Raw genomic sequence first — 18,857 nt, 5'->3', positions numbered from 1 at the left:
AATGTGCTTGAAGTTCTCAGGAGGATACAGCGCCTGTCAAGCCAATTGTTCTGAATGAGAGACACTGTGATTGGGTGCTTGTAGTGAGTTGAGGAGAATTTTTAATGTATACTGTTTAAATTTTTCTGGCTTTGAACCATTCAAAAATAAACAGGATCAAAAAGCCAGTGTAAATTTAAACAATAAGAGTACTGTTTTGTAGAGGGATAGATAAACCAAGAAATGGATTTGTGTTAAGAAACTGACTCAAGTTTTTATTTTTTCCAAATTGAGGTCAAAGCAAAGGAGGCATTTCTGGCATTTCAGGTGGTTGTAGTTTGGATGTGAGGTGTCCCCCAAAAGCTCATGTGTGAGACAATGCAAAAAGGTTCAGAGAAGAAATGACTGGGTTATGAGACCCTTAACCCAATCAGTGGATCATCCTATGATGGGATTAACTGAGTGGTAGCTGAAGGCTTGGGTGTGGCTGGAGGAGGAGGAGCATTGGGGCTGTGGCTTTGGGGTATATATTTGTATCTGAACAAGTAGAGCCTCTCTCTCTGCTTCATGATAATCATGTGAGCTGCTTCTCTCTGCCACACTATTCCGCCATGATTCTCAGCCTCACCTTGAGTCACAAGGAATGGAGCCAGCAGTCTATGGATTGAGATCTCTGAAACAGTGAGCCCCCAAATAAACTTTTCCTCCTCTACAATAGTGCTGATTGAGTCTTTTAGTCACAGCAGTGAAAAATCTGATGAAAACACAGGTCATGAAAATAGGATTAACTATTTGATAGAACAACATTGGACAATGGGGAAAAATACACTTGAGCAAAGTTTCAAATAAAGTATCAAAAAAGCAACCACAAATTGCTTTTGGCAGAGGGAATTTATTGTCTCACCCAGTAAAGGATTAGGGGACTGATTCTTTGACTGGTATGGTGACAATGCATAAGACGTTGATATAACCAGGGCCCACCGGTGCTCGTCTTATTTCTGTACTGCTTTTGTTGTGGGTTTTCCTCATTTCCAGAAAAGATCTCTGCCTTCACAATAACAACTCTACAACTCATGTGTTTTTCCTCTTCACATCCAGTGAATACTGCCATAATTTAAAAAAAAATGAATTTTATATATAATTTGCAATCTACTATATTAATAAAGAGAAAATCTGTAGTTTTCACAATTAAGGGTAGAAAGACATTTGATAAGGCAAGTCTTTTTTTTTTCTTTTAAATAAAAGGAGTTAGCAAATTAAGAATGAAATGGGATTGATTTAACTAGGTAAAAGATATATATTAAAACCCAAAGCAAACCCCATTCTTAATGGAAAACCTTTTAATGCATTCCATTTGAGATTAGCAATAAGACAAAGGTTCACTAAAGCTACTACTAAGTAACACACTAAAATTAAAAAGCATTGGCAAGAAAGACATAATGCTGCCATGATTTTCAGATACTATGAACATCTTTTATAAGAGATTTGTTTCTCTGCACCAATAATAACCCACCAGATAATAATATTTAAAGGAAAATATTCTCAACACTACCTAGAGCAATGAATTGTCTAGGAATGACTTTCATAAGAAAATATAAGACTTCTATGGAAAAAAGTTTCAAAACTCTAAATAATAGAGATGATGACCTGAATAAACTGAGGGACATTCCATGCTCTTGGTCTCAATATTATAAATCTTTGTTCTTTTTAAAAATATTTTATATTTTTTATTTGTTCTAATTAGTTATACATAACATCCGAATGCATTTTGACAGATTGTACACAAATGGAGCACAACTTCTCTTTCTCCTGGCTATACATGATACATAGTCACACTGGTGGTGCAATCATATAGGTATATAGGGTAACAATGTCTGTACATTCCACCATCCTTCCCATGTCCCCCCTTCCCCTCCCTCTGCCTAATCCAAAATTCCTACATTCTTCCCTTGCCCCTGCCCCCCAATATGGGTCAGCATCCACTTATTAGAAAACATTCAACCTTTGGTGTTTTTTTTGGATTGGCTTATTTCACTTAGTTTGATATTCTCCAGCTTTATCCATTTATTTGTAAATGCCATAATTTCATTCTTCTTTAAGGCTGAGTAATATTCCATTGTGTGTATCTACCGCGTTTTCTTTATCCATTCATCTGATAAAGGGCATCTAGGTTAGTTCCACAATTTAACTATTGTGAATTGAGCTGCTATAAACATTGATTTGGTTGTGTCACTATAGTATGCTGATTTTAGATTCTTTGGGTATAAACACCGGTGAAGTGGGATAACCGGGTTAAATGGTGGTTCCATTCCAAGTTTTCTGAGGAATCTCCATGAAGAAGAACTTTGAAGTTGGAAAGTTTTTATTTTTTAAATTAACCTAAATGTTCAAGGAAACTACAACAAAAGGGAAGTTATTTTACCAGATATAGTAAGATATTCTATGTAACTTAGTAATAAATATAAAGTGTTATTGGTGCAATAGCTGATAAATAAACAAGTGGTCATTTCAATGAGTCCAGAGAACTACCAATCAATCTATTCTATCCATTCATCTGTTGACATATGTATGAACACTTCATACATAATAAAGGTAGCACTACAAATCTTGATAAAGTCTGCCAATATCAAAAAGTGGCAGAAGATTTGAATCAACAGGAATTCTTATACTGCACGAGTATCAATCACTTTGGAATGCAGTTTGGAATGAATATTCTTGTGTTTAACAAGTTTTGCACAGGTTCCTCTAGAATATTGCATAAGTATCTTCATAATTCATAATACATAATAGGAGGATTATAGAAACAATCTAAATGGGAATCAGCAGGAAAATTAATAAAAAATTTTGATTCATGTTGTAGTCACAAGACAGCATACATAGCAAAAAAAAAGAAGAAGAAAAGAAAAGAAAGAACACTACAGGTACACTCAAAAGCACAGATGAGTTTTGGAAACTTAGCGGTGAATGGAAAAAGCAAGTGCTAGGAAGCTATATAATGTATCATACCATATTTGTGATGCCACAAAACTGAACAATATCTTGTTTAGCAGTGTGTGCATGTGTGTGTAGCAAATTAAATTATTTTAAATGATATTTAAAAAACAAAAGTATGCTCTTTAGAACTGTGAGTTTGCCTCATGCCCTCCAGAGAGATATCCTGGACAGAGGTGCAAATACTTGCAGTAAGACTCCATCTGCATTGTGTGAGGGGTGAGGGCTATCAGACTTAGATGAGGCAGTGATAATGTGCTGCAAAAAGAAACATGAACAGAACATTCAAGCCAGTAATTGCTCTGGACTGAAGCAGGTGTCTGCACTAAGGGAGAGAACACAGCTGGTAAAATGATATTTGTGACCTTCTAGTCCTTGAATTTCATCCAGTAAAAGTAAGTTTCTCTGGTTAACCTTATTGTTATGCTTCACAACTTACACATATTCTTTTAACACTTCATCAAAATGATAAAGGGAGAAATAAAATATCTGAGATGAAAAGAAAATAAGAAAGGTAAGAAAAAAAAATGTTCCCAGTTACAAAAAAGCTATGAATTGCAGTCTGTTTCTGAAGAATATACATATGAAAAATATTTGCTTTCTTCAATAATTACTCTGCTTATTCTTCCATTTCTGCCTCTTAAGACATCTTGGGAAGAATGCATAGTTATTCATTTTTTTCAGATACTAAAAAATCTTGGTGGCTCCATCTCATAGATAATTCACTGCTTACCCATACTCAGTGCATAGCAGATATCAAGTGGGAAGGATGTGCCCTGGGGTGGAAATTTTCATTCCTCTTTCCCTTGTAATCCTTTTCCTTCTCATTCCAGCATCTTCAGGCTAGGGAAAGGAGAACTTTGTTACAGGGAAGGGGTAAAACTCTTGCTAATTGAGCTATTACATTCTGCTTTTGGGTGACATTGTCCTCTTCCCAAGTGCATATCTCCATGCTGCTTTCTAAGTTATTTGAGAACCCCCAGGAGAAAAGTAAAATTTCCAAAGCTCAGTTGCTTCATGTGGAAGATGTAGTCTCCCTCCTACCCTCTATGTCCCCATTGCCTGCTTCTTCCCATAGTCTCTGGCCCCTGGAATCTCCCAAGTGGCAATGTTCTTAAGAAGGAGTGCCAATTTTGGGCACTAATAAAATAGTGGAAATTCAGATACCTACCATGTCCATTTTAATGATGGAGTTGGCACTTCAGTTTATTGACCTGCATTCCTATTTAATTATCCTAAAAATCCTATGAAATATGTACTGTTCTTAACTTCATTTTACAAATTAGGAAAGTGAAACTCAAAGATGGTAAGAAGGTGGCACCTAACTAATTGAATGCTGGGGCCAGACAGAATTGTAGCACTCTGACTTCAAAACCTGAAGCCTAATTATAATCAATAGGATGCTTGGAGAAAATAAAATCAGACAAATGGCCGTAATTTCATCCAGGCCATGTTCAGCTGTGATGAATCATTCCTGTCCACAGCAGAAACCTTATTCATTTTCCTGGAAGTTCAGTGTTCATCTTCCCTGAACTGTGCTGGTTGTTAAATTACTAATCTATAAATGCCCATACTTTGCCCTTTTGGTGTATCTTTTCTAAATTCCATACCTGTTAAAATTATCTTTAGATATGTTTAAAAAACCACTGAAGCAACATACATTGTATGATTAAAATTTTGAGACCTTGTTCTCCCAATTTTTTTTCTTTTTTGGGGTACCAGGAGTTAAATTCAGGGGCACTCGGCCACTGAGCCACATCCCCAGACCTATTTTGAATTTATTTATAGACAAACTCTCACTGATTTGCTTAGCACCTCACTTTTGCTGAGGCTGACTTTGAACTCATGATCTTCCTGCCTCAGCCTCCAGAGCCGCAGGGATTACAGACATGTGCCACTATGCACAGCCAATTTTTTTTAACATCATGGATATCTTTGTATATTAACTGAAAAGCAAAAATTATTTACACACACATAAAATGTATATGCAGTATAAAACCTAATTTTTTTTCAACTTTTTAAAAATATTTTTTAGTTGTATTTGGACACAATACCTTTATTTTATTTATTTTTTTTTTCATGTGGTGCTGAGGATCGAATCCAGGACCTTGCACGTGCTAGGTGAGTGTGCTAACACTGAGCCACAACCCTAGCCCCTAAAACCTAATGTTTTGATATATATGTATTCATTGTACTATGGCTTAATCAAAGCAACAAAATGGAATGGTTAAAACCATTTAAAAAATCAGACTTAGAAGACTCATGCTGCCTGGTATCTAGAACATAAAAGTTGTAGTAATACAGAATAGAATGGACATGGAGTATTTGATTCAAGAAACAGATACATATTCAGTGAAACAGAACAGAGAGCCTAGAGATAGACCTTCCCAGTATTTGATCTTTGATACAGGTACAAAGACAATTCAATGGAGAAAGCAGTCATTTCAACAACAGTTGTTGGGATAATTGGTTGTCTATACTTAAAAAACTGAACGTGAACTAAACATCAAACCAAATACAAAAATCAACTCAAAATGGAGTTATAAGTATAAAAAGTAAAACTATAAAATTTCTAGAAAAAAAAACTGCATGATCTTGAGTTTTACAAGATTTTTTTGCTATGATACTAAAACCAATCTTTAAAAGATAACCCATTGGATTTTATCAACACCAGAAAGTTTGGCAATTTCTTAATTGTTATTAAGTTAAACATACCATACAAATCTAGCTATCCCATTTCTAGGTGTTTACCCAAATGAATTAAAATCCTTTGTGAATTCAGAAATCTTGATGAGAATGTTTCCAGCAAGTTTATTCATAGTCATAACCCAGTGCTGGAGGCAGTGCAGTAGTCAGTCCTCCAGTGCACAAGTGAACAAACCATGTTGCACTCACACACATCTGGGAAGAAACAAGTGAACCTGGAACCTCTGGTGGTGTCAGAAAGAAGAAAAAAGAAGTACTTTAAAGTTCATAACCCACTTGAATCAAAGTGTGGAATATGATATGTCAAGAAATTTGTAATGTTTTGAACAACCCACAATAAAAAAAATTAAAAAAAAAAAAAAAAAAAAAGAAAGTGTAAACAAATAAACGTGAAAGGAAGGAAGGAAACTAATGGAGCCTTGCCAATAAAGTGCCCCTCCCCCACCAAGGTGGGACAGTTTACACAACAAATTGATAAGGTAGCCTTGAATTATAACTGAAAGTAGAAATAAATATTCATGAGTTAAAACTAAAATAAGTGACTAATACATTAAAGTTGAAATGAAACAAATGATTGTATAAATTAGTGAGAAGAGACAACTGAAATTATTTCAAAATAAATAGTCAAAAAATTCCAAGTATAGCCTCATACAATATTTGTGATCCCTGGTTTGATAGAAATGGTTTTATAATATATTAAATTAATAAATAAGAAATATATAAAAAAATACATAATTCATTTTGAACTAAGTCTTTTTTTTCCTTCAGATATATTTTATGTCCTTTCATTTCTTAATTTTTTTTTCCTTTTGTGGGGAAAAAACCTAGTTTATTATTGAGATCCTATTCACTTGGCTCTTATTTTCTTTCAATTTTTCTTTTTCCTTTTAGTTTTATTCATAGCTTTATTGAGATATGTTAGACCCAGTACAATTATCTTCATAGTTTAATGCTATTATAAATGACATTTAAAATGTTTAATTTCTAATTGTTCTTTCTACTTTATATGATACAACAAATTTTTATATATTGACCTGGTACACTGCAAACTTTATAAACCAATTTAGTAATACTAGTCAATTTTTGGTAGATTCCATGGTGCCTTCTACATACATTATTATTTTGTCTGTGGATAAAACAGATTTACTCCTTTTGCTACAATCTGCCTTTTATTTTGTTTTTTGGATGAAGGCAGTGAAGATTGCTGGGGACTGAACCTAGGACCTTGCACATGCTAGGCAAGCGCTCACTTCATCACTGAGCTACATACCCAGATTTTTTTTTAAGATAGGATCTCTATAAATTGCCCAGGCTGTCCTCAAACTCTTAATCCTCCTGCCTCAGCTTCCCTGTAACTGGGATTATTGTCATGTGCCATTGTGCCTGGCACCTTTAATTTACTGTCTCATCTCACAAATTAGATCTTCTAGAATCATACTTATTAGAAATTATGAGAGCATAAGATCCATGCTTTCTTTCAGATTCTAGGGGAAAATAATTCAGGCTTTAAAAAATGAGTATGATGTTTTCTGTAGGTATTTGAAAATGCCATTTATCTGGTTTAGAACACTTTTCCATTCCTAGTTGCCCAGATTTTTTTGTTTTTTAAGGAAGAGGTATTGGATTTTATCAGATGTCTTTTGAATATTCACTAAAATAATATTTTATTACTATTGTTGTTGGCTAATGTGGCGTGGTCCATTACTTTCATTGATTTATGGATATTAAATCAAGATTGTACTATCGAGATGAATTCCACTTGGCTGTTTTATATATATATGTGAATATATATTCACATATATATACATATATATATTCTTATATATATATAAGATTTGATTGGCTATAATGTAGCTCAAATTTTACAATTTTCATCTATATTGTTCTTATATCTTTAACTTGGTATAATACTGGACTCACAGAATAAACTGGAAAGTATTCCCTTTTCTTTAAATTCTTAGGAAAAATGGTATATAATTGGCATTATTTTTTCTGTAAATATTTGGTAGAATTTATCTGTAAAGCCAATTGGATCTGAATTTTTCTTTGTGGGAAGAGTATTAACTATGAACTCATTTTTTAAATAGATGTATTCCATCTATGTATTTGTTTCTTGAGAGCCTCTCAAGGAATTCTCGCCTTTCATCTGTGTTGTTGATTTGCTTAACTTCAAGGTTTTTATAAAATTTCCTTTTAATATTTTTAATATCTGGAGGAACTATAGTTAATCAGTTATCTTATCATTGATATTGGTAGAGAGGCTTATTGATCTCAAATGCAAACTTTAACAAACATTTGGTTCTGATTTCTATTTTATTGATTTTTACAAAGCTTTTATTATTTTTATTTTTTCTTCTGCTTAATTTGAGTTTCATTTGCTCCTTTTTTTGTAGTCTTTCAAGGTGGTAGAATCTGAAATTAGTGATTTAAGATCTATCTTCTTTTCCAGTATAAATACTTAGTGGTATATAGTTTTTTTTCCAAATACTGTTTTTTACTTTACCCCACCAATTTTGGAATATTGTACATTAATTTTCACTCAGAAACAAAATTGATTCTGAATTATCTTTCAATTTCTTCTTTCACCAATGTGTTATATAGTTTCTGTGATGGTTCATCATTTGTGAGTGTAAACTTGCCTGGAGGGTGGTGACCAATTGGTCAGACACTAATCCAATTGTTGCTGTAAAGGTATTCTTTTTTAGATATAATTAGTTTTTAAAATCAGTTGACATGAAATAAAGCAGATGACCTTCCATAATGTGAGTGGCCCTTATCTACTCAGTTGAGAATCATAAGAACAAAAACAGATTTCCCAAAGAAGAAATAATTCTGCCTCCAGCCTGCAAAAAAAAAAAAGTACTGGAGATTGCAATCTGTTATCTATCTGTTATGATTTAGATATGCAGTATCCTCCAAGAGCTCTTGTGTGAGACAGTGGGAGAAAGTTCAGAGGTAAAATGGTTGGGTTATAAAAGCCTTAACCTAATCAGCATATAATCCACTTGAATGGATTAACTAAACAGGAGCTGTAGTAGGTAGGGTGTGGCTAGAAGAGATAGGTTACTGGGGCGTGCCTTTGTAGTCCCCTGTGAGGGGACCTCCCCACCCAGCTCCTGGTGCCATATCCTGAGCTGCTTTCCCCCACCACAAGCTTTCACCGTGTTGTTTTGCCTCACCTCCGACCTAGAGCAGTGGATTCAATCATATTTGGACAGTGACCTCTGAAATGGTGAGCCCCCAAAATACTTTTCCTCCCCTATGCTGTTTTTGTCAGGCCTTTTGGTGACAGTGGTGATAAAGCTGACTAAAACACTATCCATCTATCCACCTGTCTATCATTGACTCTGTTTCTTTGGAGAATCCGATTAGAAGAGTTTTCAAATATTTGGAGATATTTTAGAGATCTTTCTATTTTTTATTTCTAATTAATTTCACTGTAGTTGGACAACATACTTTATATGATTTGACTTGTTTTAATTTAATAAGACTTACATTATTGCTCAGAATAAGGCCTATCTTAGTAAATACTATTTATGCAGTTAAAAATAACATGCATTCTGCTGCTATTGTGCAGAATGTATCAGAAATGTCTTTTCGGTCAGTTGATTAAAGTACCGTTCAAGTTTCTGTACCTTTGCTTTTTTAGTATTTTATATGATTAACCATTTTACAAGAGGAGCACTGAAATGTGGCACTGTAATTATAGATTTGTCCAATTTTTTTTTTACAGTTTAATTTGGTTTTGCTCTATTATTTTCAAACTCTGCCAACAGATTCATAGGATGTTTTGGAATGTAATGCCCTATATTTGACCTTCATTATTAAGAAATTAGTTTCTTTATCCATGGAAATACTTTTATTGAACTAAAATCTGTTTGTTTGCTTTTTGGTATGGAAACAGCAACTCCAGCTGAATTGTGATAACATTTACTTTCTGTTTATTTCATCATTTTCTTTTTTCCATCTATTTGTCCTAAGTGCTTTTTCTGCCTTTCCCCTCTTTTTTCCGTTTTTTATGGATTCCATGTTTTTTTTTTTCCAATTTGATCTTTTTTGACTTATTAGCTATCACACTTTCTTTTGTTACTTAGTGGTTGGCTTGGTATTTTCACAGTACCTCTTTTTCTTATCACAGTCTACATCTAGTAATATTATCTCACTTCGCTTGGGAATAAGCTTACCTTCATTTTCCATCTCCATCCTTTGTGTTGTTCAAAATTCAGTTCTACACATTATAAACCCCAGTACACAAAGCATGCGCGTTCTCCAGCTGATTTACATTCACAGGCTCCACTGCTAGTCACACTGTTTCTTTTTACTTTGGCAGAAAAAATGAACTCTTCCTACCTGAGCTGAGAGGTACCTAGGCAGAAGAGAACAAGCTTAGATTTTTAATGCCCTCAGTAAATAATATTCTATTGTAAAATAACTATTTTAATAACCTTATGTCTGTTTTGGCACATTTCAGGTAAGATTTTCTTCCTTTGCTCATGCTAAGCAATAATTGTACTAGCATGTAATGACATTTGGGGGAAAAAACCAAAATGCACTTGTCATTTTATTTGTTATCACTAACAATTAATAGGTGATAATTATGAGCACATATAGATATGATCTTTGTACATGGATATTAAAATTCTTACATTGCATAACATTAACATCCACTATTTTGCATCGTAATGTAATGCATGTCACGTTTATAAAAATTGCAGGCATACTAGCATCTCTTGGTTCCAATTCTTGATAAATTGCCCTGTCTTCTTCAAAGTGGATAAAGTCACTGACGAATACATGGCAACATCTGAACTAGTGAATTATTAGAGTTATTAATTATTATATGAGAAGACAATGAAATATATAAACAGGTAAATAAATCACTTCCATACTTTAGTAACTTATGATCTAATTGAATGAAATATTCTATAACACATTGAGCTATTTCAATAAGGAAAATAAAATTAATTACAGAAATTTTTCTTTAAAGATGTACTATATAACCTGAATAAATGCTGAAATATTTCATGTTCCACTATTATTCGATATAATATCCTTAAAACATCTACTTTTGGCTGGTGAGGCACATTGGTACACACATACAATCCCAGTGACTCAGGAGTCTGAGTCAGAAGGATTGCAAGTTGGAGGCCAGCTTGAGCAAGTTAGTGAGCAAATATATATCTATACACAAATATCTATTTACAAATGTAAATATTATCTGTCTATATCTATATATGTAATATATGTGTGTATCTATGTATCTATCTATATGTATATTTAATGGAATTAAATTACATTTGATAGAATTTTTAAGAGAATTTTTTGAACTGGAAAAAAATCATCTTAAATTTCATAATGAAGAATAAATTTATGAGAATTTACAAGGCATTGCATTACTTAAAAAGAAAAATGTATATCTATGTTACTTACATGTAAAGGAAAAACATGGCATTTTGGTTAAAGGAGAACTTTATGCTCACATGTTTATATGACAATATATTTTGTATATTTCTTATATAAAGATGTATGTGTATTTGGATACATCTGTACATACTAGAGAAAACTTGGAAAGATTATAGATCAAATGCTTAGCAGCAGTTACACATGAATTATTAACCTATATGACAAATAGTTGAGATATTTAAATTATTACTTAATAAAATCTTTTAAAAGCTTGTTGGAAATGCACTTGGTTGGTTTTGTTTGGGAGGAGAGCATACTGGGGATTGAACACAGGACCCCTAGCCCATTTTTTTTGTCTACCACATTTGGGCTGGGTTGCTTTTTGTGTGTAAAATTTTAAGGCTATTGTTTAGATGGGTCTAAACTAGTGGTATCATCAAAGACACAGCAAGAAAAACATTACTTTCAAAATAAGTTTTTCCTTATTTGCCTTTGTTGAAAACTGTGAAGGAGAAACATGGATCAAAGTCACACTCCTTAAAATCCCTTCTGCTTCACTTCCTCATACGCAGATGATTCTGTGCTTCTTTCCTTGAAAATCTCCCAAACGTAGACTTTGAGCAAAAATCATACGATTTTTGCTCAAACTGCCACATTTCTCCATAACCAAACCCTAAAGAACCAGTCTTGCAAGCAATGGCTTCACCACATGCTGCATATTTGGTGGTATGTCCATAATATCCCTTCCTAATCCCAACAATGACATGAGAGATATATATCCCCTCAGGTGATGAAATTGTGCTTGCCAAGTGACAGGTTTTGAACAATGGAATACGTAACATGTCTAGGCTTTAAAAGGCATCACCATGTTTTCACTGTGACTACCTGCATCCTTTACCACAATTAGATCATATTAGAACATGTCAGTGAAAACTATTACCCTCCTTCTGGGACCAAACTGACACACAGACCTGTTATGTGCTAGATATTATCTTAATTGCTTTGTATACATTAAGCAAATTCCATTTCAAAACACTACTGGGAGACAGGTCAGATTATCACCTTTATTTTACAAAAACTGAAGCTGAAGCAAAATCACATTAGGAAATTACCTAAGTTTATAACAATGAGTTTTTAAAAGAGCCTAGCTCCCTTGCTATTATTTGACTGCACAATATACTTATTTTAATAATGTTTTCTGCTATAGAGTGCATGTGTGTGTCCCTTAAAATCCTCAGGTTGAAACCGAATCCCTGGTGAAAGGATACTAGGAGTCAGCACATTTTGGAAGTAATTAGGCAATGAGAGCAAACAGGATTTAAGTCCTTAAAAAGACCCAGAGAGCTTCCTTTTCTTCTCCACCATGTGACGACATGGACACCCATGAATCATGAAGACCCACACTAGACACTCATTTTGTTTGTTTGTTTGCTTGCTTGCTTGCTTGCTTTTATATTAGAGATTGAACACAGGGGCAATTTACCACTGAAATACATCCCCAGTCCTTATTACTTTTTGAGACAAGGTCTCACTAAGTTACTGAGGCTGGATTTGAACTTGCAATCCTCCTTCCTTAGCCTCCAGAGTCACAGGAGTACAGGTATGCACCACCATACCTGGCAGTCATCCATTCTTCTGGCACCTTGATTTTTTATTTTCCCACCTCCTGAAGGGTAGAAATGAATTGCTGTTGTTTAAAAGTCATCTACTATTATGGTCTTAGTATAGATAGACTAAGGCACTTGCCTTTTCCAAAATATTACAAAAATATTGTTGTATGTTTTATTCTAATTTTTTAAAAGTTTTGTATTTCAATTTTATGTCTTTCTTTCCCTTTTACCATCTGAGACTAATTTATTTCTGTAAGGAATGATGTAGAATTCTCTTTTTACTTGAAATGCCATTTAATACTGAGTATCTGAAACTTATTTTTTATATAGAAAGCAATCAACCAAATCTCAGTAGAGTTAAAATAATGTTTCTTTTGGTGTTTGAATTTTCTCCATTTAGATAATCATTTATAATTTATAGTGTAGCACATTAGTAATTGTCTACTCCTGATTCTCTATAGCACCATTGTTCTGATATGTATTCACAGGGGTAAATAAGTGGATACTAATATTATATACTATGTATAAAGAAAAATATTCAAAGTTGATACGAAAAATTTTTTTGTTTCAATTTTATTACCTGGAAGCAACATGAGTAATCAACATGCTTGGATTTGTCATATAAACCAGACCACAGAAAGTTTCTTTCCACATAGCTAAGAGAATACTAACAGGAGAGATCAATGACCAAATTCATCCACAAATTATGATTTAAGATTATTAAGAACTTGAAATGAAGAAGAGGTGAAAGAGAGTTAAAAAAGTGAAATGCTAATATGACTCATGTGCTTTATATAATCCACTTATTAAAGTTTATACTTGCTTATTTTATTTTTGAATGACAATGAAAAAGAGAGCAAGTATGATATATAAGAGGCCAGAGTGCAGTCATCTGTCACTAAGCCTTAAAAATACATTAAACTAGATTATAACTCATTATAGAGAAGAAATAATTGATAGTTTTATACTTACTATCACTAAATTTTAAAAAATAAAAGGTGAGTTAAAATACAATTTAGATAATTTTTTAAATTTGATTTTATGAATTATTTATATTCAACATATCAGTAATTTATATTGTGCCTGTTAAAGATAGAAGATTAATGAAATTGCTTTGGGAATATTCAAGCTTGAGGGAACATAACTTTTAATGGAAGTATAGTCCCAATACTCTTTATGGATAATTCATTGTTTTCAGCTTTTCATAGCATTTGTGTAAAGGTATATGCTTAAGGTACCATGCAATTGTTTCTAAATTTTGCCTTATCACTTTTCAATGATCTAATTCAGTATTTTCATCTCCATATAATTGGAAGGAAATGTGAAGTTGGGGATTAATTGAAGTACGTCAGCTTTCCATACAAAATTAGAAAATTTGGTATTTTATTTCTAGATCTTTTTGATTTAGCTATGAACTTATATCCCTCAACTCAGGGTATTTCTGACATTGGCACAGAATGTGCTCAAGCAGGAAAAAAAATGTTTTAGTAAGGACATATCAAAAATATGGGCCAAATTATACCTCTACCTTTTAAAAATATTTATGTGCACATATTTGTATGTGTATGTATTTGTGTACAATAACCACTCACCCCCAAAGTTTCTTCCTAGTTTTCCCTGTTGTAGTACTTTTCCTAACATGACTGTAGTTTAAAATATAATTCAGAACATAATGTCTAACTCACCCTCAATTATTTCCAGCATTTGCTTCCTGTAAATTGAAATCTCCAAATGGTTAAATGAATGGAGTAGATGCTGGAGCAGTAAGGAAATAAGGAGAAGGGAAGAAATGAGATATTAGTTTGGCAGGGATGTGAACGTCAAAGAAGATATTGGCATTTATGCATGACTTTTCACCTGATGTATGGATCAGAATGATCTCTGAGGCCAATTAGGTGCCATCTCAACACTCAATCTTTTATTCCCTTTTTTGACCAATAATACTTTTTGGTTAGAATGTTAAGCATCCATATAGCTAACTTATTCTTTTAAAAAATCCTCAATGAGAATTTTGCTAATAAAAAAATTCCAAGCAAGTCTATCTTTAGACCTTATTTTCAAGTACACCTGCAAGATGTTTGTGTGTATGCATGTATATCTTTACACATGTTTTTTACAGAAAGTTTAGGAAAATGTTATTGGTCTCCAGATTTGCTGCTCAAACAATCACTGTCCTCAATATTTTTGGCATTAGAAACTTAACTAAATATTGTATAAGAGCATTAGCCTGATTTCCAGGGCTAGATCTGAGAAAGCAAAGTCTGCCAAGTAAATAAGCAGAATGGGAACTCTTTTAAAATAAATAGGAGGAAAAACAAAAACCACAATGATATCAAACTTTGTCAAAACACTTTGCTGCAAAGGAAGATGGATTACTGAAAACACTAACTTTGCAAATGCCTTCATTGGGCATGGTGGTGTATGCCTCTAGCCCCAACTACCTTGGGAGGCTGAGGAAGAAGGATTGATTGAGCCCATGATGTTGAGACAAGCCTGAGTAACATAGTAAACTTTGCCTCCTAAAAGGCAAAGGGAGGAAAGAGAAGGGGAGGGGAGAGGAGGGGGAGGAAATGACTTTACATAGAAAACAGAAGAAAATTTTAGAAACATGTTTCATAGCTTGCGTAAACTTAAATATGCATCTCCACAATGTACACTAAGCAAGAACAGCTGACAATAAAGTTAGAAATGGAAAGAAATGTGACCGAATAAGAAAATGATTCTAGGAACAAGGCAGCAGCATGCGAGAGAGGAGGAGAAACTGTGGAGAGAGGGCTCTGACCTTTCCCTTCTTAAGAGAAACACTCAACCAAATTACCTCCCACAAAAGCAGAGTTATACCAGATTTCCCTGGGTTAGAGCTCCATCCAGAGTAAATAGGGAGAGAAACGTTTTTTTTATTGTCCCCAACCAGCTTAACACAAAAATGTTAAGGATTGATAATGCCAGTGGGTAACAATGCAAAAAAAATCCAAATAAAATATTGGCAAGTAGAATTAAAAGACTATTTTGCTCTGATAAAACAGTCTCTTTATATGAATGCAAGGATGATTCGATGTAAAGCAATCTATTACCACGATCCCCCAGAGGGAAGGAAATGAAAATCTTCCTAGGCTAAAAGGCATTGGGTAAAATTCAAACACTCAAAAAAAAAAAAAAAAAAAACCTCCTATTAAAATAAGAGAAATACCCCCTATTATGATGAATGAATATGCATATACCTCCAACTATGTGATGTGAAGGCTTAATCCAAGTGCATGTGAGTTAATACATCCCTCTAGAAGTTAACATCAGGCTAAAGGCAGCAATAATATAAACAGTCATATTAAAGACAGAAATGGGAAATGTTCATTACTGGTATAATCATTAGGCAGATTTAACCAAGGTAAATAACAAGAGAAAAAATGCATAAATATTTAAAACAAGAATTCAATATTATTGTTAAATGTACAGCTGTAATTATTGTATACTGAGAAAATTCAAGAGAATACATTGTCTGGCTATTAGACACAACCAGAGAATTCAGTAAGTATACTGAATATATTAAAAACTTGTTGCATTACTATATATAAACAGCAGACAATTGGAACATATAATGGAAATAAAGTCACTTTATATGAGTAAACTTCTATATGAAATACCAAAGAAAAGCATTAATATGAAAGGTTTTCATTTTTTTATATAATGAAAAATTGTGAATGAGACTGAGAAACACTGAAAAAAAACCGATTTGAATAAATGCAAGATTTATCCTGTTCTTGAATAAGAATAATCAACATTGTAAAACTGAGAGTTGCAGCCTCAGCAACAAAGTGAGACCCTAAGGATGAGACCCTGAAGAACTCAGTGAGATTGTGTCTCAGAAGAAAATAAATAAAAAGAGCTGGGAATGTAGCTCAGTGGCAGAGTGCTCCTGGGTTAAATTCCCAGTACCAAAATAAAAATTAAAAAAAATTTTTAAATAAATTGTATAAGTAGGATCCAACAGTCTGGCAGTGACTAACTGTTCTTAGTAAAGTTCACAGAGAATTGGCTTAAAGAACAAAGATTTTATGTTTTATCAAGATAACTTCTTATGTTTTCTACTGATATTGTTACATTTTTAATTTAATTAAGTCCTACAATGGTTAAGATTTATTAAAATCTTCATTTGTTCTAAAGTCTCTTTTTGGTTTATAACTCTAATTACTACTAATAACTACTTTTAAAAAAGCAAAGAGTTGTAATTTTTTAAAAAATTAAATAAACTTATTTTACTCTTCCAAATAGTAAATACATTTACGTTATATAAAATACAAAACGGAAAGCTATTTCAATCTATAATCTCACCATTGAGATGGCCGTTGTCAAGATGTTGTTTATCCTATTTCCTCAATTGTAGGATACGAAACTTTTCAGTTTTTAACATTGCTATGGTTTCCCACAATTGCTTCTGGCCTGCACCGAGGTCTAGTTTGCAGAGATTTCTGTTTGCCTTAGTCAGCCATCTGGAGGCACCACCAACCTGAGACAACTTTGAGTTAAATTCTCTGCCTGTGAAATTCTTGGGACTACTCCAGTGGTGTGAATTCAAAATGCAAGCTAGCTTGAACACTGGCTTGTAGTTCAAGTTCTAAAATTCTCTAAAATTAGAAACTCAGACAAGCTAATTCTAAAGCCTATATGGGGGGGAAAAAACGATAGTGAGAACAGGCAGGCAATTTTGAAAAAGGAAATACATATTCTAAATACTAATTCTACCAGACATTATGAAGTTATAGTAATTAAAACTACTTATAAAATACATATAATAAAGGTACATAAAGGATGTATTATTCAATAAAAAGTTATTAAAGTAATCATTACCACATTCCTTTTATCAAATTCCTTTTATCCAATTAAGTTTGAAACAGAATGATTTAGTGAAACCATAATGGTTCTAAAATTAAATATGGAAAGATTTCCTTCCCCAACAATCTTAGAATTACAAATGACTTTATAAGAAATAAAACACAGAAAGCATCAGGGAAAGATCGATCAATTTGACTGCATGAAAATTAAAACACCTGAAAAAAAAAATCTGAAACAGAAGACAAAATGTAGGGAAAATGCAGTATATCTCACAAATAGTTAATTTCTTTGATCTTTGTAGAGACATTTCAAACACCAGCAATAACCGAAGCAAAGGACAGATATTTAGAAAATGAAGGCTATCAAGTGTCTAAATATTTTTCTTACATTGCTTTACCTTACTTATAAACACATGCAAAAGAAAAATGGAAATATCACTTTATCTGTTATTTTAAGAACTGAGAAATACTTGAAAAAATCATACTGTTAGAGAGAATAGAGGACAAAAGATGTTCCCCAACACTGCCAGTGGGAGTGTAAATTGACATAAACTTTTGGAAAGCAATTTGGCAATGTCTATTAATATAATAAATGTATATACTCATTTATGTAAATTATCTATCTTGAAGTTCTACCTCAAGAATCACCAAAGAGGTAATAGTAAAATTACCAAAACACATACAAGTTTATAATTGAAGCATATCTTAGTAGCAAAATCATAGATTATATAAATGTCCATCAATGGTTAAATAAATTATAATTCACCTATACAATGGCACAATTAATAATAATGAAAAAGAATTAAGTATATCTATATCTCTATGTGTCAATATAGAATATCTTAGAGATAGATTTATAAAATCAAAACTGTGATGCAAGACAAAGTAGATATTTTGCAGTTAGAAGTAACAAATTGTGAATACAGTTATTATATATGTTTCTACTTGCATGGAATATTCTTGGGATGATAGATGCTAAAAGAATCTGATAGTAATTATTGTGAATGTGTCAATAATCTAAATGACTGCTCAATATAGGACAGGAGATAGACTTTTCCTTATATATAGTTACAACAGTTTTTATACTATTCTAATATTTGCCAACATTATTTAAATAAAGCTTTAAGAAGTGGTCCTGAATGTATGTGGGTACATGTGTGTATATCAAGCAAACACATGATAAAAGAAAAAAGTAGAACTATTATCAAAATTTTTGTCAACAATGGAACAATGAGTCATTTTATGCTAACAAAATTTATAATTTAATAAAGTTACTCTAGTTGTTATTCATGATGAGGCAAGTTATTTATCACTGAGCTCTTTAAATTATAAAAACTTA

General features: G+C 32.8%; 1 long non-coding RNA gene across 1 annotated transcript; it reads right to left on the bottom strand.

Moving 5' to 3' along the window:
• Positions 1 to 865: 865 nt before the first annotated feature.
• On the bottom strand, positions 866 to 17,352 carry LOC125620137. The gene is made up of 3 exons (XR_007351722.1): positions 17,019 to 17,352; positions 3,704 to 3,813; positions 866 to 1,083 (listed from the first exon to the last, which is right to left on the bottom strand). It is a non-coding gene; the product is annotated as an uncharacterized LOC125620137 (long non-coding RNA).
• Positions 17,353 to 18,857: the final 1,505 nt, after the last annotated feature.

The sequence above is a fragment of the Marmota marmota genome, unplaced genomic scaffold (assembly GCF_001458135.2).
Source record: "Marmota marmota marmota unplaced genomic scaffold, marMar, whole genome shotgun sequence".
NCBI classification, from domain to species: Eukaryota; Metazoa; Chordata; class Mammalia; order Rodentia; family Sciuridae; genus Marmota; species Marmota marmota.
This window is presented reverse-complemented; position numbering and strand designations above follow the sequence as displayed.